General features: G+C 45.1%; 1 protein-coding gene and 1 long non-coding RNA gene across 2 annotated transcripts in view; both read left to right on the top strand.

Annotated features, from left to right (window-relative positions):
* Positions 1–21,800, top strand: part of LOC150000980 (teneurin-2) — a 612,383-nt gene that overhangs the window by 226,972 nt on the left and 363,611 nt on the right. The window lies entirely within an intron of this gene.
* Positions 941–20,048, top strand: LOC150000981 (uncharacterized). The gene is made up of 3 exons (XR_016513337.1): positions 941–1,141; positions 1,679–1,759; positions 19,706–20,048. It is a non-coding gene; the product is annotated as an uncharacterized LOC150000981 (long non-coding RNA).

Genomic DNA, 21,800 nt, shown 5'->3' on the forward strand with positions numbered 1-21,800 from the left:
CTGTCGCACTGTGCGGTACCTGCGGCTTTCACGGAATGAAGTCACCTCCGCCTGGGGGAGTTCATGGCCTCACTACTCCTACAGAGGAGGAAGTGTCTGTCATTGTTCTCCCTCCATCATGCAGGTTTGCAGTTCCCTCTGCCTGAGGCTAACCTGCCCAGCTCATCCTGTGCTGTTGAGCTGTCAATGGGAAGGGAAATGGTGGACCACAACTTGGTGACCTGTTCGTTTTGCTAAAGAGACCTAAGGACTGAATCATGGCTCTCCTTGGCGAAATCAGTGGTCTTTCCACCTAGGGCTGTGACTTGGTTGGGGCACCGAGGAGCATCTGATGGGCAAGCGTGAATGCTCTTCGTCCAGCTTGGAAGGTCAGCCCTGTTGCCAAAAGCTTCCTCCTTCCCTGAGCAGCCCATTCTAAATCAATCTCCCATGAAGTCATGAAAGTGGGTTTTGTCACGCCTCAACTTTGCTGCCTCTGCGTGAATGCCCCCAACCCAAGGAGGCCGCCGACAGGGCATTTTCCAAACCATCGTCTGAATTTCCCTCCCTGGCACGTCTTCTGCCCGCTCCAGGGAACTTGTCCTCCCTCCGCTTCCTTTGCCGTGGGGGCCACATTGCAACGCTCTCTTGGCTCTTAGTGGATGCGTTAGGACATGCCTCGAAGTGCCTTTGTTGCCTCTGAAAGACGTTGAATTTGGAAAGAGCAGGAGGGGGGAAGGGGTGTATGTGGGAACAGTTTAATTGTCTCCATGAGGATTCTTAGTAATCAGGATGCCAATGTGTTTTCCAGGACCTAGAGCGGACATAAATAATGTAGCGTAGCCCGCTTTGTGCGGGCTTGCTGAGGAATGCTGATGGAGAGAGCCAAACTGGGATCTGAAGCTCCCGGCTCCCGGCACAGCCTTTAAAATCTTTTTATTGAGGAGTAAGTAGTGTTGAAACGGCAGCAGCACAGTGGCCGGCTGTGAGCGCCAGGAGAAGCCGACAGAGGCGGGACTTAGGGGGAAGCTGCCTCGCTGGGTGTTTGGAGGATGAGAACGTGGTGCAGCCCGGATGGCTCTGGCTAACGATTGGGTCATTTCAGTTTGTGTCCCTGATCCCAGAAGGAACAGGGCAGTTCTGTCAAGGCCCTGAGAGCCCGGTAAGTGTGCAGCTGTTGCTAACAAGCTAGGACCGGCCCCTCCAACATAGTTAAAAGCATCTTGCTAGCCTTTTAGAGCCTCTTGCCTTAATGGTAAGATCCAAATGAGCTTTGCGGGACAGCTAACCCCAAATGAAGTCCTGCCGTTTAAGCTCATTTCAAGGCGAAGTGTGCACCAGGGAGAGCGGGAGGGACCGCACCGCCACAGTTCATTTGCAGGAAGGACACTAATGGGTCGCTACATGGGACTTATACAGGAGGTCTGCCAAGCCCAATAATCCCCTGGAAGCGCCTTCCAGGTTTTGCTTTAAAGTGTAACTTAAACCTTATCTCGGCCACAAACCGTCTAAGTGAAGGAAAAGATGGGGAGGGGAGGGGGACAGAGAAGAGGCTATCAGAAATCATTGTCATTGTTAATGTGACGGGACAGGTTCTGGGCATTCCTTTACAAAGACAGCTATTCCTTGCTTGTACGCTGGTGGTTTAGAGAAGGACCTCAGGAAATATTCGTGTGTTTGTTTCCCCCTTTTGATTAAGGCATTTGGGGTCTAGAAAAGAAGATTAAAGCAGGATCCGTTTAATGTATTTAGTTTGCCTCCGACATGAATCTTCAGAATGGTAAGTATCAATTATATTCTTACTGTTTGGGATAACTAGCTGGGAAATGGGTTCTCGAGCAGAAGTTCTGAGCAAGAATGTGGTGCAAGATCCAGGCTGTTTTTACAGTTTTTGGCCAGTGATAGGAGCTGGTGGGTCAGCACAGAAAAAGAGTAGAGACGAGATTTGGTTGGACTGGAAGGGCCTGTGCAATTCGCCCCTTTAAGCCAGGGTTCTTCTGCGGTTGCCGGTTTGATAGTTAATTACGGGACCTCGTTTGGAAGCCGGCTGTCATTCCCTGCAAATCACAAGAAAAATGTCAAGCTACTTCAGGTTTTACTTTTACTGTAGGACACGTGTACTTTTTCCTCTCTTTAGTTGCTATGTAGATACTTTGGGGATTTTTTATTTCTTCGTTTAAAAAGTATCATGTTTTCTTAAATAGTGTTTAGGAATTTTGTTCGTGGGCCATTAAGAACTCTAGAAGTTGCTTTTAACCATCTGATCGAACTGATTGAGAAGGGGAGCTTTTATTTTATTTTATTATTATTATTATTTTTTTTTTTTTTTTTTTTTTTTTGGTCTCGGCCTCATTTTCTCCTCTCCTCATAGCGCTATTCCCTGTTTTTCTGCTACTTTAAATGGCTCCATCACAACTTTTCTTCAGCGGTCATAAGCGTCTGCATACCCCTCTCTGCTTATGCAAATGCTTTCCCAGCTCAGAGTTGTTTTGTCTTGTTTGGTTTTTTCTGTCATCAGGGATAAGGACCCACAGGGGGCTTTATTGAGGTCGCTTTAATCTAGGACCTGTTTCAACAGTTCGCTGGCAAACCGCCCATTCTTTAGGCAAGGGCATTCCCCTCTGTGAAATGGGCTGGAGATCTAATTAGCAATGTACAGCTTCCACCCTTTGGAAGCTTTTGGGTCATGTCTATGAATGTTCGAAAGAAAAAATAAAATTGTAATAGAGAATTAGCTAACGGGTTGTCTGTAAGCTGTTCTCCGTAGGCCTGAGTTCGGAAATGTTTTCAACACCCCAAAACTGTGCTGCTTGTTGGTTTTTATTTATAAGAGCGTTAACAGAAGGTGCATTTTAACTGCCGAGAGAACTATAATAGTTCTAACAAACAGAACTCCATTTTTATAACCTAAGAAGTGACCTGAAGGAATGTGAAGAATTGATAGAAGGCTGTGGCACTCGGGTGCAAAGTCACAGCTTCATGTTTAATTTAACAAAACATTAAACATTTCATGTTTAATTTAATGAAACATTAGAGCACTAAGATTTGTCACCTTCATGACAGAATGTCAGAACTAAGGGGTAGTCTCAGAATATATGTCCTTTCTGCAGAATTCACATATGACGCTGGATATGACTCACATGCAAAGACCTGTACTTTTTCCTAAGGGTCTTTTTGCTGTTGTTGTTCTGATAAAAAGAAGCAGCAAAAAAAAAAAAAGTAAAACAGTGCCACCACATTAGGCATGCGCTACTAGTCTGGCAAATTTTAGGGGGGCTATTAGCAGGCATTTAGGCAAATCTATTAACATTTAGCATCAGCACAAAAGCAATTGCTTGTCTACTTTTGGTGCTTCTGAGAACCTAAGCACAGGGATCTTCAGGAGGAGACAAGAACAAAGGTCGGCACCACGTGTTAGGCGGTAAACTTTTATTCAACCGTTCCAGATTTTTTAATGAACTCTTTCAGAAGGTGGGGTGCGATATTTGGAAAAAAGGTAGTAAACGTATCCGTTTGACAAAGATGATCACCAATGAGAGCGGAAACCCTTTGTCCTGCGTGGTGTGCCAGATTTTTTTTTTTTTTTCTTAGTCTAGAATATGTGGTCAGGGCTTGAGAGCGCTACTCTGCCTTCTGCTTGCGGTAGAAAATTTCCCTTTTTGTATTTCAAAACACCGAACTGTGGTTCTACCCTACCTCTGTGTCTGTATTGCTGATGGGTAAGGCTATTCTCACCTGATGCTTCAAACCTTTAGCTTCTTTCAATGGAAAACAACTTATGTTTGAGCCATGAAGGCAATTACCAATTCATAAAATGTGCGTGTGTGTGTGTGTACATGTATGCATCTATACACACATAATATATGGGCATACAACCACACACACACACAAATTCTGCTTCCACTTACTTGAATTATCTCCTGCCCCATTTCGGGATGCCACGTAACACACGGCGCAGAATTATGCAAGTGTCGGTTTCCGTGAAGGCAGGAGCGTGAAAGCCTCTCCGTGCTACTGTATACTCAGCCCGGGTGCGCAGCTTCCTTGTGTGCCTTGAAGTGGCTGAAGCCAGGTGCTTCAGAGAAAGAGATGTCACATTAATGCAATTCAGAGGAGCACATGGCAAGAGAAAATCGTTATGACAGTTACCTGAAGAGGAAGTAGCTTTTTCAACCTTTTAAGAAAAATTGTTTGAACCCCATTCTGAGGAGCAGCGGATACTTTGTTTATTTGGATAACTTTTTTAACTCTTCTGTAGGTTGCATTCTGGAATGGGGGTGCAAAAGAGTGGTCTGGACTGCTAGGGAGCCCCGTTTTCCTTTGGTGGGGGAGAGGAGTGGGGAGCCGCATCCCCCAGCCCCACTGTGGCGGGAAGGATGGCTGGATGCATGGTCTCCTGCTCCCTCCCCGGACCTGATCTCTTGGCCTCTGGGTCTGAGTCAAACCCAGCAGGGTGGGATGTGGCTTACCTTCAACAGGCTTCTCCCCCTCCCGCAAGGAGGCCCCAGCAAAGCTCCCCCCAGCGTGCTCCCCCCGCCCTCAGAGGTGACCCCAGCTGTACTGTCCCATGGCCTCTAGCCTTCGTGACCCCTCTAGGACCTCTGTCCTGAGCCGCAGGTGGCTCAGAGGTGGCAGAAGCTGATGGCAGTTCTCATCACTTCAGAAGTCCTCTCTTGCGTCCCGCCTCTGTGCCTGGCACTCAGACTGGCACTGGAAGGGCACGCCAACGAGGCGTGGTCCCCACCTCGAAGGGGCTCCTGCCTGACGAGAAAGACCTGCTAACAAAAATGCATAAAGCACAGGCTTCGGCGCCAGGGCTCAGGGGCTACGGGAGGACATCCTCGCATGGCCGCAGGTACCGGGTGGGTGCAGAGGAGGGGTCAGCCCGTCCTCAAAGAAGGGAGGGGGTCAGGATAGGCTTCTGTATAGAGGTCAGTGGTCAAAAGAAGTAGCCCGGAGGGCTCCCTGGAGGCCACGGGCAGGCCTTGTGGGCCCAGGAAACGGCAAACGCTGGCAGATCAGGGACCTTCAGGTGCTGAGTCCAATGAGGCCAGCCCACGGGGCACGAGGAAGGCAAGGGACTGTGCTGGAAAGATGAGCAAGGTCCCCTAGTGAGCGGCTTTCCATACTGTCCCATCCGCACTACCAGGCAGCTCATGCAGGAAGCAAGGCGAGGCCGGGCATATTGAAAACGCAGCGCGGGGTTCTGGGAGAGCTTCTGAGCTTTACAATGTGCACGGTTAATTCGACTTAAAAAAATGAACAGTGCCTGGCTGCCCTTGTGGGGCCCAAACAATGAAATGCGGATGCAAGGTCCCAGATGAGCCTGGGGGGTGCTACCTCACATCCTCTGGGAGCGGCAGCGGGGCTCCTCTGAGGTCATTTCACCTGCTGGTTCAATTGCTTTTCGTCTGAGGGGGTTTGCGAGAGGAGCCTCTCTGGGTGTGTCAACAGTGTGGTTGGAGACAAACTTTCTCCAAAATTCTGCGGTTTTCAAGGGTCCCCACTTGAAAATCCATTTGGAGAGGGAGACAAATAAGTATGTTTACGTTGACACCTTGGAGTATAGCTGTGTGTGTGCATACGTCGGAGAGGGGGGGGTGTGTAACAGAGGAGGCGCTGGGGTCCTTCATCTAGTCGAAGCTTCTGGAGGTGGGGTCAGAAATGCGGGTTCCGGGGCCAGCGCTGAAGGGAAAGACCCAGACCGTCGCCGGTCATGGTTAATGAGTGTCTTTTTGCTTAGTGCATGTAGTACGTGATTTGCAGGGGGGTGGGGGGGGTTGTTACTTTGTTTTCAAAAGTTTCATTCTCTCACCAGTAATTTAACTTTTTGCCCCACGGCAACGGCAGAAATGCTTCCACTTCTGCTGGAAAGCCCTAGCTGTTCCCCCAGCCTGTGTCTACTTGGGATGGTGGGGGGCGGGGGAGGTGCAGGCAGGGCAGTCTGTGGGCAGCACCTCCCTGGAGAGATGGATGGGAAGGATCCCACGCATCTTCCCACGGACTCTGTCCTGGGAGTTATGTCCCAGGCTGGCGACGGGAAACCTAGGATGGGGCCCTGGCTGCTTTCTGTGCCATAATTTATAATATCTGCCTGGAGAGTAGATGGTAGTACTTATCAACTCTGTGGGGATAATGTTAAGGATGATAAATATATATCGTGGCCACTATAGGAGTTCAGACCTCAGGTCCACAGACATTCCAGGATGCCTGTAATCTGCGGGGCTCCTGGCTCACGCTCCCATTTACTTCCCAGTGCCAGCTCCCGCCGGCCCGGGGCTAATGGTCTAACTGTTGAGCCCTATGCCTGTTCTTTCTTGCCGCACTGATCCTCCTGTGTGTGTCGGCCCTTTTCCTTGGTGTGTGCAATAAACAAATCACACAGGCAAACAAAGTCATCCACCAAGACCTCTATGGGGAGCATGCTTTGCTGAAAGTTTGGGGAAAGGAAAAGTTTTATATGCCAGCGATAAAGAATTGTAGATAGAGTATTGACATCTATCTTCTTCAACAGTTCCTATGACTCAAGGAAGTAAAGTCATTAAAGGTCTGTCCACTTAGGGCTCTCGCTCTCTCTCTCCCTCCCTCTCTCTCTCCTTCTCTCTCTCTTTCTCTCTCTGTGTCTACGTCTGTGTCTACCAGAAATTCAGATGTTTCTCCCATTGTATTTACACACAGCAGCTCAGCACTCTCTGCTTCTGACCCCAAAGCCTCATCAGTACCCTGAGGGGCAGAAGCTAGACTATGTAGGGCTTAGCCTTTCTCTCTTTCCAGACAGACTCCACAAGAAAAAGATAATAGTTTACAGCTTTATTTCCTCCGCAGATCTGAGTCATAACATTTCCCATCACCAAATTCCAACTGCCCCCCAAAAAAGGGAAAAGTTATGATTTTGTTTTAAAAGGTTTTCTGACATGTAATAGTATATTGTGTACCTCATTGTGCTTTTCAATGTCCTTCCCACATGGATGATTGATTGATTGATTGATTGATTATAGAGTATTGTCAAAGAGCACAGTTGCTGGTGCTTTGCCAGTTACTAGCTGTGTCACTTTAAGTTACAACAGACCCTCCTTATCTGTGGGGTACATGTTCCAAGACCCCCAGTGGATGCCTGAAACCATGTATAATACTGAACCCAACATAAACTATTTCTTACTGTGATAAAGTTGAACTTACAAATCAGGCACAGTAAGAGGTTAACAACAGTAGCAATAATGAGATAGAAGAGTTATAACAATATATTGCGATGAGTCCTGTGCGTGTGGTCTCTCTCGCTCTCCATGCCTTGATGTACTGCACTCACCTTCCTCATGCTGACGTGCGACGATGGGCTGGTGCGAGGTGAATGACGTCCACATCATGACGTAGTATTGGGCCATATAAGGGGGACCTGAACACTGGCACAGTTCATCTGGTAACCAAGATGGCAGCTAAGTGACCTGCGGGCAGGGAGCATAGGCAAAGTGTGGCTCCGATGGACAGACCAAGGGAGGATTCACGTTCCAGGCAGGATGGTGCTAGAGCTCATCACAGTGCTTGGAACAGCACACAATTTACAGCTCAGGAATTGTTTACTTCTGGGATTTTCCGTTTACTGTTGAGGACTGCCTTGACTGTGGGTAACCAGCGGTGGAAAGCGAAAATGCAGATACGTGACTCCTGCCCTGGAGTCCTCTGTGCTCCCAGTAAACGAGGGATCCTCACAGCACCTGCCGCGTCAGCTCACTGTGTGACTGAGTGACATGAGGCATGTGAAGGAAGGAAGGCACTGGTCTTGGAACTTGGCTCATGCAGTTGATTTTTTTGTCTAGACTCAGTTTCATCGTTTCATTGTGATCCGGCTTTCATGATAGCCTGTTTTCTTCTTCTTCCAAAACAATTTCAACAGAAGCTGGTAGGGTGCTGGGATCCTGGCATAGACGGGGTCACACCTCGCACCCCTGCATGGAAATTGGCACAGGGGTGGCTGACTCTCCTCCACCTTCAAGATAGAAGGGGATAGACTCGCCACCTTCCTCCAAGCAGGCATGGGGGTCAGCGTGCATGTCTGTCTCCAGTGACCTTCCTCCCTGTGGCCATTTTTGCCAGGCGGCTGGCCAGCCAGCAGTGGCTCCAAATACCTGGCGTTCACGTAACTCTTCTTCCATGCAGAGTGTTACTGGTAACACACACACAGAGAATCATCCCGTTCATCTTCAGTGGCAGAGAACCCAGTTGTTCGCTCTTGGTTTGAATTCTCTGGGAGCGGGGCTGGTGGGGGCACAAGGGACGATTATTACAACTAAATTTTAATCAACAGTCTCGGCAACTATATTGAATTACAAAGTTACTAGCTACTAGTTAGATCATGGCTTAGCTCATAACGGGCAAATCAGTCATTCTGTGCTGATTAACATCTATTCAGAACAGAGCATGTATTATGGGTACTAAATTATCCCAGGAATTAATGCAGTCTTTTTAAAGGGCTTAAAACATGTTAATAAATGCAGCATTTCAGCACCTGAAGAATAAGGAACTAAAGTCATTAAAGATAGATATAATTATATTTATTATTGCAGAGATCTGGGTGGAGGGAAAAACAGTTTAATGAGCATGAATGAAACAGTGGTTCTTTATTTAAAACTTCTTACCTAAAGAAACTCTTCCCTTTGAGGGGTTACTTCATAGAATCGTGGAATGAGAGAACTACACAAGAATTAATGCAGAGACAATAGTTTTCTAACCTCTGGGCAATGAACTTCAGTGGCCCTTATGAAACTGTCCACTCTCCTTCCATGGAACTCAGCATGGGATTCAGCTCTGCCCCCATTCCTTTGCCCTTCTCCCCACTCTACCTGCCACTTCGGGAGCTTCCGTTCCCTCCACCTTTCTGCTCATGCCTCCCCCTAGTGCCATCCTCTCCTTCCAGTCTCTCAAACACAGCCAGTTCTTTCCCACCCCAGGGCCTTAGCACATGCTTTTCCGCTGCGTGACACTGATTTTGCAACAATTCAGTAGTCTATTGCCAGGCTTTGTCCTAACCACATTTTGATTATTAGCTCATTGAATCTTAAGTCCATCATCATTCCCATTTTACAGGCAGAGAAATCAGTCAGAGAGAGGTTAAGTGCTTTTCCCTCGGTCCAGCTGGCTTAAGGTCTTCTGTTCACCAGAGCTCTGATGCCCCTTTGTAGGTTCAGGAGCTACCACCTCCCAGACCTCAGCTGAGATGCTGTCCCTGCCCCCTTTATCTGAAGTCGTCCACCCCCCCCCTCCACCCGACCACCATTTCTCTCTCAGGATCCAGCTTATCCTTTGCAGCGCACATTAGCACAATTTAAAACGACTGTATGTATTCATACGTGTGTTTTTAGTTGATATTTCCCTTCCCTACTGCTATCATGTCTGCAAAGGCAGCAACTATTTTTATGGGATGCTGTATCCCGAGCCCTATTAAAATAACTGACATTTCATAAATGCTGAATGAATATTTGTTTAATGGATCCTTGAACTCATGTTCACCGTTTGCTGTCTGTAGCCAGAATCAAATGATATTGTTCATCTATCCGTCTTCAGTAGATGAAAAAAAAAAAAGTATGTCCATACACTATATCTTTTTCCAAATTTTCATAAAGAGAGAGTAACTTCCTTTTTGTGATTAAATACTTTCTTAGTCGATTGATGTAAAAATGACAGCCTAGTATAACCACTTCTATATTAAATCAGGGTCCTTATACGTAGCAGGTTGGGGATCACGTAGGGTAGAACTGACAAGGAATCAGAGAAACTGTGAGAGGAAGAGGACAAGCCACTTGCTCAGGGCAGGGAGCCCAAGAGGACAGAGTTCAAGAGCAAACCCTGTGCTCTTGGCCGGTGGCCTAGTGCCATTGCAGAGCTTTCCCAGGAGTGTTACCACTCCTAAGAATGTTGTGCTGGGCGCGGCAGATGGAAGCGCTCTAGTGTTCTGAAATCTTGGGGATGTTCGAGGTGAAAATTAACTGTCTGCCTATCTTCCTGGTGGCATGCATTTGAAATGCTATTTCCTGTTACGAGGTGGAAGAAAAATAAACACACATGGTGTGTTATAACATGGTGGGGTTAAAACAAAGATCCCAGAGGTCCACATCAGGCCTCGAGGGAGACACCAGCCTTAGAGGAGCCACCCGGCTTGCTGGTTGGCTTCTGCTTTGTGAAGACACAGTCTGGCTACTCAAAGCTCAATGCCATGATTATCTACAATTTAGGGGCCAGGGCCCACATTAAAGGTTGGGGCTGTGCACCAGAGGAAAAGAATATGTTCTCATGTGAAACATATTCCAGATTACTCAGGGGCTTTATGGATACTCTTTTGACCATTTTGGGATTTCTAGGGGGCCATGGAGTCCAGTTTAAGAAACCCTGGTAGCACATAGTCCATAGCAATAGTAATTATAATAGCTAATATTTATTAAGCTCGTATTATGTGTTAGACACCTGGCTGATTTTATATATATAACACACACACATATACAGTGGACCCTTGAACAACATGGGTTTGAACTGCTTGGGTTCACTTATATGTGGGTTTTTAAAAATAAGTATGATAAATGTATTTTCCTTATGATTTTCTTTCTCCAGCTTATTTTTTTTTGTAGGAATACAGTATTTAATATAGATAACATAGAAAATGTGTGTTACTCAACTGTGTTATTGGTGAGGGTTCTGGCCAACAGTAGGTTAATAGCAATTAAGTGTTTGGGGAGTCAAAAGTTATATGCCCATTTTCAGTTGCATGAGGGTCGGCACCCCTAACCCTAATGTTGTTCAAAGGTCCACTGTGTGGGTGTTGATATATATTTTGACTTAATCCTCAAGTGTCAGAGTTGTTTCCATTCTACAGATGAGGAAACCAAGGCTCAGAAAGCTAAAGAAGCCAGAAAGTAGTGGAGGCTGGATCAGAACCCAGGGGATCTGATGCCACAGCCGCAGAGAGACAAACATAAAGTGTTTGCATAAAGTAGGTCTTCCCCAGCTTAGGTAATGCCTTGGTAAACCCCAGAAAGGAAGTCTCAGCAGGACACCTTCCGCAGGTCTGAGAGGACTACAAAGGGCTAGGGACGCCACACTCCAGGCCTTTTCCGTCCTCATGGAGAGACAACAGGATTGTTTTCAGGATATGTCCTCTCTCCAAGAACTGCCGCCCTCTGACAAAGGCACGGTAGGGGACTGAAGCTGTCCATTCTTGTAGTTTTATTATAGCCCCTATTCAGATGACCTTCCGTTGGAGGAGGTCTGTGGTCAAATGGGCAGATGGGTCCTGTCCAAATGTGAACCCGTCTTGGACTATTCAGAACCAAGTGGATTGTCAGCACACTTTATAAAAGGCTATTAATGTGAGGTGTGTTCAATTTTTTTTTTTTTTTGCTTTCCTCAAGAAAATAAATAGTGTATCTATTCAAAGTTGTTTGAGAACGATCCCTTGGCCATTTTTTCTTCTTTCGTTTTTAAAGGAAGCCAAAGTTATTTTTACTTTTGCATAGATTATATGTATCAACTTAGAACTAACAACTTAAATGGCTCTGTATACTTCTATATGTTTCTGTTTTATTCATTGGTCTTCATTTAGCCATTTTATCTTGTAACTAATTTCCTAAGCACCTGCTTTGGTCTAGGCCCCTGGCTGGGCACTGAGGATGCAAAAGGGAATCAGATGCAGCCTCTGGCTTCCAGAAGCTTCCAGTCTAGAAGGAGAGCAGGGCGTGTCTTGGTGTGTGGTGTAGTGAGCAAAGGAGCAAGTGGTCAGCTCACATTCAAACATTGGAGATTGGCTCGAGGATGGACTTAGAAAAGCAGTTTCAAAAACTCTACTCCCAGAACCAGGATTCCTAAACTTGAGTGGACATCGGAATCCCTCCAAAGGATTTGTTAAGATGGGTGGATAGGCCCCAGCCCAAGTTCTAATTCACTGTATTTGGAGTGGGTCCCCAAATTTTCATGTCCCACAAGTTCTCAGACAGTGGTGGTACTGCTGGTTCAGGAAACACATGGTGAGACCCACTGCTGAAGCCTCTCCAGAGGCAAAATAACACCGAAAACACTCATTTGGGGGGTTTCATCACCTTCCCTTTAAATTACTTCATATTACCCTCTCTCCATCTTGCCCCAGGTTGCGAGTTTCCTTACAAATGCACATGCTTCTGTTCTCGCCTTTGAAAGTGTGGCTCTGTAGTGTTCTGTAAGCTTACTTTATTATTTTTTAACTACCCTGACTTTGAGCTTTCATAGGAAGAACGGCAGGACACTCATAAGAATGACAGGCTGCAAATGTGAATTATGGGTTGTGTAAATTCTTCTGAATGTGAGTCGGTGGGTATGAGTTTACTCTGGCGTTACTGAGGTTAGCGGTTTTCTCCCACAAACGCTCTGCGCCTGCCGGTAGACAGTGACACGAACAAGGCCATCAGATTTCAGCTCCACCCCTCCGTGTGCTCAGGTCATCCCAGGTCCTGTGGGGCCGACAGCACCCTCCTAGAGGGACTGAAGCGAGGGTCAGGAGAGAACAGGGCACACAAGACAGCTGGGAATGACAGCGCTGCTGCCTTTTCATAAACAGTCACGCTTTTGACTAAAGGCAACAGAAAATGGGACCTCAGGTCACAAAACAAGACCAAGTTCGTTCGTTGACAATTCTCTTTACATTTGGTCCATTTTGCATGGGAAATCAGATCCTTGTGGACAGAAAGATCATCATTTTGCAATCCTTTTGCAGCCATTTTCCTAACAGTCCTTTCAGCTCCAAATGCTTTTATGCATCTGCTGGTGTCACAGAACAGCCTTAATGGGCAGCAAGAACAACAGGAGCAACTGTTCGCTGCATAATAATGAACGGAGAGGCTCCCCCCTTCCTGGACGAGCGTGAGAACGACGGCGTGGTCCCTGTGCGGATCGCCACGTGCAGCTGTGGCGCTACCGCTGCCACGTAGACCTTCAGTTGCCCACAATTTTTATGTGTGTAGGAATGATGCCGATTGAGGGAGAGAATGGACCCAAAATATATATGTATTTAGCATCACAGAGATAAGACAAGTCAATGAGGAACCAAACTAATGGCTTCCGAAACCGAAACGACCAACTCCGATAACTAACTGTTCGTCAGGGCAGTAATAATGGTGTTTGTATCGCTTTTAATTGGCTTTAACCTTTCCCTTTATGTGTGCGGTATTAAAAAATTAAAGAGGAAAGTCTTTAGAGGCATAGATTTACAGCACGGTGTGGATTACAGGCCTTTAATGAGGTCAGGGCAATAAACCACCTGAGCAGAGCTCGCTGCCCGGTGATGGATTGCTCCCCTCGACAGCGGCGCGACGGCGGCCAGGGTGTGGGTCCAGGCATGTCTCTGAGGACCATGTGATTCTCAGTGTTGCTGCTGAGCGGCCACAGGGTGTTTCCAGTTACAAGGAGCGTCGAGAAATCTTCAGAAGACAGCGCTGCAATATACCGTGTGAAAAACAGAAAGCTGCAGACCCAAATGCTGAGTGTCTGTGTGAGAGTCTGGCTTGTGTATGGCCGTTTACGTGTGAGTGGCTACGCAAGGCTGGAAGGAGGGAAGGGAGGAGAGGAGGGAAGGGGGAAAGCCGGGAGGGAAGGAAGCAAAAGGAAATACAGGTAACTTGGACGGAGCACGCATGGCAGGCTAGAGCCGTTTGCTCCGTGCCGTAAGCTGATCGGGCAATACCCTTCCCAATCCCCTCCTGTCCTTAGCTTAAAATTGCTTACGATTATGGAAGGTGAGGGTGTATACTCCACAGACATCAGAAAATGCTACAAATCTGAGTTTTTCGTTTCCCCAGAGAGCCAAAGGGCAAGCTTTTCTCCCCATACTACTGAACACACGGCAGATCATTCCGAGGGGTTATATCTGGAAAGGGGGTTTGCCAGCAGAAGAAGGGTAGATGCAGCAGTGGGTTCATAATGAGAAGTGCAGGCTTTTTCCTGTCTGCGTTACCTATCTCTTTATTACTTGAATTTTTCACTAGGCACTTTTACTTTTGTAATATCATTACCAGTGTTACTGCTGTTAATAACTATTAATGTTAAACATTTGATTTTTAAATTAGTCCACAAATATTATTAAAACGTTTTTAAAATATAACAACAGAATGAATCACATTTACCTTGTAAGTCAGGTGCAAAGCAGTTATACAAGGAGAGGAGAAACAGTTCCAATAATGATAGCATCACATGATCAGAGGGCTTAAGACCAGCCAGAAGGAGTGTCGTTTGGTGTTGAGAACTTGCCCAAGTCTTCCAAAGCAGAAGGAAAACACACACATGCCTCAAGTATTCACGTAGCTCAGTCTAGAGCGTGGAGTGTTTGCGGTCAGACCCCATCCCACAGTACATGCTAGTGGTGAATGTCACGTGGTACCTCCAAAGCTCATCCCATGGTGATTGATTGACCCAAACCTTATCACAGTCTTTACCTAATCAGCAGCCTTGAACTGGCAGTGTGAAAGAAATATTGCTAATGAAAAGAAGAACACTCCACTCCAGGCAATAGAGCTGCAGTCCCACAGAAACTGTATTGTCCACGTGGGCCAGCCTTTCTGTCACCAACGGAAGAAATGCTGACCCTTCTCTTTTGCCACTTGGAGATTCTGAGATCTCTAGTCAGCCTAGAATAAGGGGCAGCATAAAGAAGGCTCATTGTTCCCCGCTCCCGTCCAGATCCTTGTCATTTGTTGCAGCTGTTCTGTCTCCATGACAACCACCTCCAGGTGCTACCCTACTTATGACCTAACTGGTATTATTTTCTGGGACTCGTCCAAATGACAGTGCTCTTCCTAGAAGTTCTTACCTGATTGTGAAAAAAGATGCTTCAGTTTATAAACATGTATTCATTCATCAACAAATATTTCTATGGGGGCAGGCACTGGGTTAAGTAAGGACATACGGGGGTAAACACATCAGAGAGGACCTGGTTTTCATGGAGTTGAAGTTCCGATATGCAGAGACAGGCAGAAATAGGTAAACCAATTTGAGAGAGAGAGACAGAGACAGAGTGTAACATTTGGAAAATGTGAAATGATGTTGGGTTGATAAAAAGTAAGAGGTATTGATCCTTTATATCCTCTCCTTAGAGGGGCTGGAAATGATATTACTGAGAAGGTAAACTTTGAACTGAGATGTGAATGGCAAGAAGAAGCCAGTAATGTGTCGATCTTAATACAAAATGTATGTTCTAAATGCTCTCTTTCAATGGAAATTTTCCTGCCCCTCCCCCAGAGGTGCACCCACTTTTAACACAAGAGTCCGGTAAAGGGCAGACGGTAGGTGCTTTCTTTCTTTCCTGGTAAGCTTTTCAAGTCAAGCTCAAGCGATCTTCACTGCTCCAAGTACTTCGGGAAAATGTTCCAAATCGGAATCATTTGTGTATGCGGAGCTCATTTCGTGTCCTTAAATATCCCTAAGATGGCTTGCTGGTCAGTGGAGCAGATAGCCTTGTTTCCATGAAAGAAAATAAAAAACAGGCGGCCAAAAGTTGGGGTGTCAGAACTGTGACCTCTCACATTTGTGAGAGTCTGTACAATTGTAACAAAGAGACCCTGCCTCAGAGGAGAATGTGTGTAGACTTTGGAGGGGAAAATATCTGGGTTCCGTTAGCTGAAACTTGGGGATACAATGATGCCCACTCCTAGGCAGATGGTGAACATTGAAGGTCATATGTTGTCTATAAAGTGCCTGGCTCTGAGTAGCCTAGAGATTCCTTTTAGAGAAGTTCCCCAAAATACTGCTGACCTGTCACTCCCCGGAATGAGGCTACTGTTGCCCAGGGTCGGGGAGCAAGCCTTCTTGTTCCTCCCTCGGTCTCTCTGTTGGATGCAGAGGCGCAGTTTGGATCTTCAGATTTGTAGCCAAGTTTTCCCTGATTGAATAAGCAAGTTGAGAACACAGCTGTCATTCTTCTAGCAGGATCTGTAACAGGAGACAAAAGGCTTTGTCACTTGGGGGCTCAGCAAGAGAAAAACCCATTTCTCCATCTTTTACTTACTTAACAGTTACCCTCTGTCCTTCCCCTGCTCCCTTCTCCTCCTTTCTGGCTTCTTTTAGTCCTTTGTGGGTCTCCCTAAAGCACCAGAAATAAAGCTGGGAACCAAGTGGTCAGAGTTCTCGAATCACTTCCCATTTGCCAGGCAATTGATACAGCAAACTGCATTGCCTGAGAATAGAATTGCAAGAACACGCCTGAATGCTGCCTATTTTCCTAGGGGTAATGGTAGCTGCATATGAACATAAACAAATCAAAACCTTGGGAGAAAAATAAACATGACAGAAACCACAAGATAATATTTCCATGTTTTCACCTTTAATTGACTAAAGTTATCAACACAACATATTCCTTGTACCGTCTCCCCAAGCCCCTCCCCTCTTTTGCCTGGGAGCAGGGAGGTGGTTGGGATACTTACTGAATTGATCAAGCAGGGGTTACCCCTGGGAAGTTCAAGGTAGAGGGCTGGAAATAGCTTTATTTTTTTATTTTAAGCACTTTCACGTTGTTTGATTTTGTTTGGAAACAGCGTGCGTGCACTACATATAAAAATTAAGAACATAGCGTTTAAAAAACTGATAAGGGAGAGAGGAGAGTGACTTTCTACACAAGATAGTTACTTTGCTTCGAAGTAACTTTTATTAACAAGTGACAATTACTTTTTTATGATACATTTAAGATAGTGAATTATGAATGACTGAAAATCCCCTCCAGCCTAATTGAGAACCATTATGTCTGGTAATTGCCACTGATTTCTGCAAACAGTCATTTTTCTCTGGCCTATTAACATAATTTGAATTTTTAATTGCCCATCATAATTGTCTATTGGAGTTAACAAACAGTCCTATTCACAGAAGGGTTTCAGGCCAGGACCCCTCCCCAGAGAAGTCCCACTGGAAACCTGGTCCTTGAGGACACTAACAGGACTCTGTGGAGGGCCACAGTGAGGCAGCAGCCACGGTAACAAGTGCGGCCTCTTTTCAAGGACCCACTCAGCCGTGGGATGTTACACCCTCAGACTTGTGCATCACGGGGTTGCCCTCTTGGTTTTGAAGCCACCTCACCAGAAATAAATAGGAAGAGTGTCACACTTGTCACAATTTTAACCGGGACTTTCATCACAGTGCCTTTTCCCTGATGAGGGTGAATATTCTGAAAGAAAGGAAGAGCATGTCTTCCTGTGTCCCCTTCCTGTGGGGTTTGTGATATCGGTAACTTGGTGACATCAGAAAATGACATGATTCTCAGTAAAGATACACATATATCTTAATATATGTATAATAACATATATCGTTTACAAAGGCATTTTATGCTTATTTTTTTAAGTTCAATTTAGGAAAGTACAAAGGGAAAAATACAAAGGAAGTTAACTATAATCCGACTGATAGTGAGTAGTATATTTTTAGGTACATGCACACAGTGTTTATATTTTCTCACATGATTTAATATTGTTCTAAATATCATTTTTAAAGACCACAAATGGTTCAAAGTATTGGTCATTTAAGTATTTCACACCTGTTGGACGTTTAGTTTCTCAGTGTTCACTGTAATAAGAGTGAGCTTTGTTGCGTATTTTGTGTGCATTGGTGGTAATTATCTCAAGAAAATGTCCTAGAAGATGCGTTATTCAGGGGTGTGAACATACCATTGAATCACCCCCAAAAAGGTTGTATTTCAATATACACTCTCTCACCAGTGTATGAGAGTGATGAATTTTTCATACTTTCCCAGCATTCAATATTAACATTTATTAAAATATTGGTCCAGTAGCTAACTTCAAAAAATAGCATCTGTCATTCTGTGAAGTTGAACTTCTTCAATCAATAGTGAAGTGTTTTCTTTTTTTTTTTCATCTAATTATTAATGGGTGTGTGGATGTGTATTTGTAAATTCCATGTTTACGCTGACCCTGGCCATTTTTCTTACTGACACAAGACAAGATTTTTAATTCCTTATGCTTTTTTTTTTTTTAAATCTCTGGAGATAACTCTGCCTCAAAGCCACAAGCTAGTTGGTGCCAAAAACCACAGGCTATAGAGAGGAACCCACACCTAGTCATGGTGCTGCCTGAGGGGAGGCTTGGGGTTTTCGGCCAGCACCCTGTCATGCTCTCACACACGTGCTGTGGGTGGGAGGGGACACCTCATCTATCAGAGCAACATGTGAAGCCATAAACATATCTGCCCCGGGGACCCCTATGACTGTCTTCTGCCTTCCAGGGCCCTTGATCCCTTGGTTCCCCCCAAAAAGTCCCTGTGGGAGCCTTTGGGGACCCGGACCTGGTTTTGTATGGAGGTCAATTGGAAATGCCCATAAGAAATACACACTTGAGCTACTAGTCTGAAATACTAAATCACAAGCAAGTCTCTTAGTACAAGCTTGTAGCATCTGACAGAAAGCAATGGCTGATCAATATGTTGATGAGCGATCTGAAGCTTAATGATACAAGAGGAACCACGGCAATGGCCCGCAATTCCAATGTGAACATCTGATTATTGGGCTTTAAATCTGTTTTCAGAGTTGGGAGCTCCAGGGTTCGTTTAAGTACCCTCAGACAAAGCTTCCAGCTGAGATATTTATGGGATTCACCACAGGCAGCCAATTTGCTGGTGTGGGAGGCAGTCCAAGGCTGAGACGTTCGTCCTAACTTGAAAATGATTGGTACGATTTGTATGGATATGCTCAAAGTGGCCATGATTCTTCGTAACATTTCGGACAAGTTCAACAGGGCCATCAAGGAAGGGCACTAATCTAACTCCTACATGGAAGCTTCTAGCACTCAGCCTGCAACTCGGAGGGAGACATTTATTACAAATATAACAGCCGTTAGTTACCATTCCTGACACATTCCATGCTTTCAAGATGAAACTAACAATCTTATTTCTCACTTCTCCCAAGAAACTCCAGTGATAGCACCTTTTTCTGTGATTCCTATCTCAGCCTGTTCTTGGCATACTTTGTTTTAAAGTTGGTTTTCTCAGGGGATGACACTGGAAAGTCTGCTTTCTTTTTTTTTTTTTTCTCTTTCTTTCTTTTTTTTTATTTTTTATCCTCACCCGAGGTCACGCTTATTGATTTTAGAGAAAGGGGAAGAAAGGGAGAGAGAAAGGGACAGAAACATCAATGAGAGAGAGAAACATCGATCAGTTGCCTCTCATATGCCCGCCAACTGGGGACTGAACCCACTCCTAGGCGTGTGTCCTGACCAGGAATCGAACCTGCAACCTTTGGGTTTGCAGGATGACCCTCAACACACTGAGCCACATTGGCCAGGGCGAACGTCTGCTTTCTTCATCACCTAGGCAGAGAGAAAGAGCACTATACAGATTTAAGGCGACATTCTGAACCAGGTTTATAGCCACTGTCTTGGGCTCTTTCTTTTCAAAGCTTCAATAATGCATGAGAACTTCTTTGAGAAATCATGGTTTCCTTGGAGGAGATGTACAGAGACCTGATGGCTGAGACCTCAAGATCTGGGATCAGAAACTGGTTTGAATTCTGGGTTTGCCACTTGCTAGCATACAGATACTTTTGTTCGTGTTGTGGGTGTAGGAAAAGGGGGTTGCTGTTAGAATTAAATAAAATGAGGTACAGTACATACTCAATAAACATTTCTGAGTATTGTCATTATTATTTACAACATAATGATAATATGTAGTATTGATATTTTAATGTCTCTTAGCAAAGCTGACAGACATTATTTTATTCTACACTCAGGACATCTGTGGGTCAGGTGCTTCTCGGTTCCCCCACTTCTCAGCCACATCTGCAGTCCCAGCTGATTCTCCCAGGCCCAGACCTGCTTTTGTGTGGAAATAGAAAGAAAAAATATGGGACGACTTAAAACATGCCAGATGAATCTTTGCCCTGAAGCCAACTGTTTATTCAGCTCATTCAACTAACAAATAATTTCACTGGTGATTTATTGTTTTCCTCAGTGAAATTTTCCTTCATACATCCATAATTAAAAAGGGTGCAGAACAGTAAATCGGTGAACCTGTCATATACCATTTGTTAGCGTCGGAAACCAAGGTGTCGTAACTTTTAGGAAAGAAAAATGATGCGGTTAAATAGAACCTGAGGTATGGATTTCTTTTTTTTTTTACCAGACTTTTATGTTAGAAATGAAAGACAGCAGCATGGGTATATGCATGTGAGCACATGTGTGTTTAAATAGTTGAGACCAAAATATAAAGAAAACGCTGTGTCCTGATAATGGCCTAATTTCCATTGATATTGAAAATATTCTCTGTATTAGCGATGAGCACAGGCAAGGTTTGCAGTTCGTTTGTTTGTTTTTTTATAGAAAGAATGCTTTAAAAGAATGACAGGGAAGTTTTCCAAGGTTGGAAAAAATTGAATTACTTAGCTCACAAGATGTCCTTATTGAAGGCAAGTCCAACAGATATCTTGCCCACAAGGAAGTGCTCAAAGGAACAGTCATAGGTAAGCACTTGAATCTCAGAGGCTGATGGCAGAGAAAGAAGAGTGGAACTGCCACAGAGAGCTCAGAGAAGAAAAGGCACAGTTTGGACTCTGACTTCTATGCCAAGCTAACCAACAGCTTTGGAGTCCCATGCATAACATGACGTGTGGACCTAATAATGCCACTCTTTAAAAGATTACAAGAAGTCTGGGTATGGACTTGGGGGGGAATTGCTGGGGGAGGGAGATGCTGGGTGGAGGGGAGTAAAGGGGAGAAAATTGGAACTATTGTAACAATATAATCAATAAAGAAAAGCTGGGAGAAAAATAAAATAAAATAAAATAAATTAAAAAAAAGATTACAAGAAGTGATGGGAGGAATTGGAGCAGGAGGTGTATCTTTTCTTCTAGAGCTGAGCGTTGCTCTTTGACAAGTTCTGCACGGGCAAAGATGGACTGGATACAAAACTATGTTCAGTTCGTCCTAGGGCACCCTCTCCCCTCCTCCTTCCTCTCCCCTCCGCATGTTAACCTGATAAATCGGGAAACAATCTCACAGCCTCATTAAGCCTCCAAGCAGCGCCTGGTCTCATAAGAGAACAGCATTTGGAAGGAGACCGAGAGTGACCACAGATATAATCATGAGGAAGAAAGACACCAGAGTAAAAGAAACAGCAATAAAATATACCATGCACCATCAAGGACCACCTTGAGATAAGACGCTCAGTGTCGCAGTAAAGATCACAAATGAGTTACTGTTAAAAAATTTTTTAAAAAGACGTTTGTTCTGTCACACTGTGTCAGACTGGGGTGAAAATCACATCTGCCCAGGGAACTGTCAAGCTTCCCCGATGTCCGTCTGTGGAGCGATTGTGCCAGGGACTCTGAACACCGGGGGAGACCTTGCAACGTCACTTTTCTTTGTGGAAAACACCCAGTCTGTTGACGTGACCACATGCCACCTAGTAAGGCCTGTCGTTCATTTGAAGAACAGTTAACTTTTATAACTGTGATCTTCATTTTTATAACTTTTATATTTTGCTGCAATTTGAAAATTACAGAAATAGTGGACCCATCACCCGTTACCAGATGTATCAGTTGTGCATATTTGCCCCATTTGTCATTTGCTAGGTAGCTCTCCCCTACCCCCCCCCCCCACACACCCATTGTTCATTCTAAGAGGCCCCCACATCAAGCCTTCCTATGCCTGAGCACTTCAGTGTATATTTCCGAAGAACAAAGACATCCCTTTTGCATAGCCATGTACAGTTACCAAATATATATATATATTTAGCAGTGATAGTATATATTCTCTAGTCCTCAGACCGTCTTTAAATATCAGTTGCCCCCATAATGCCCTTTCTAATCCAGGGTTTATTTCACGCAT

Source organism: Furipterus horrens, unplaced genomic scaffold, assembly GCF_987537825.1.
Source record: "Furipterus horrens unplaced genomic scaffold, mFurHor1.1.pri manual_scaffold_10, whole genome shotgun sequence".
NCBI classification, from domain to species: Eukaryota; Metazoa; Chordata; class Mammalia; order Chiroptera; family Furipteridae; genus Furipterus; species Furipterus horrens.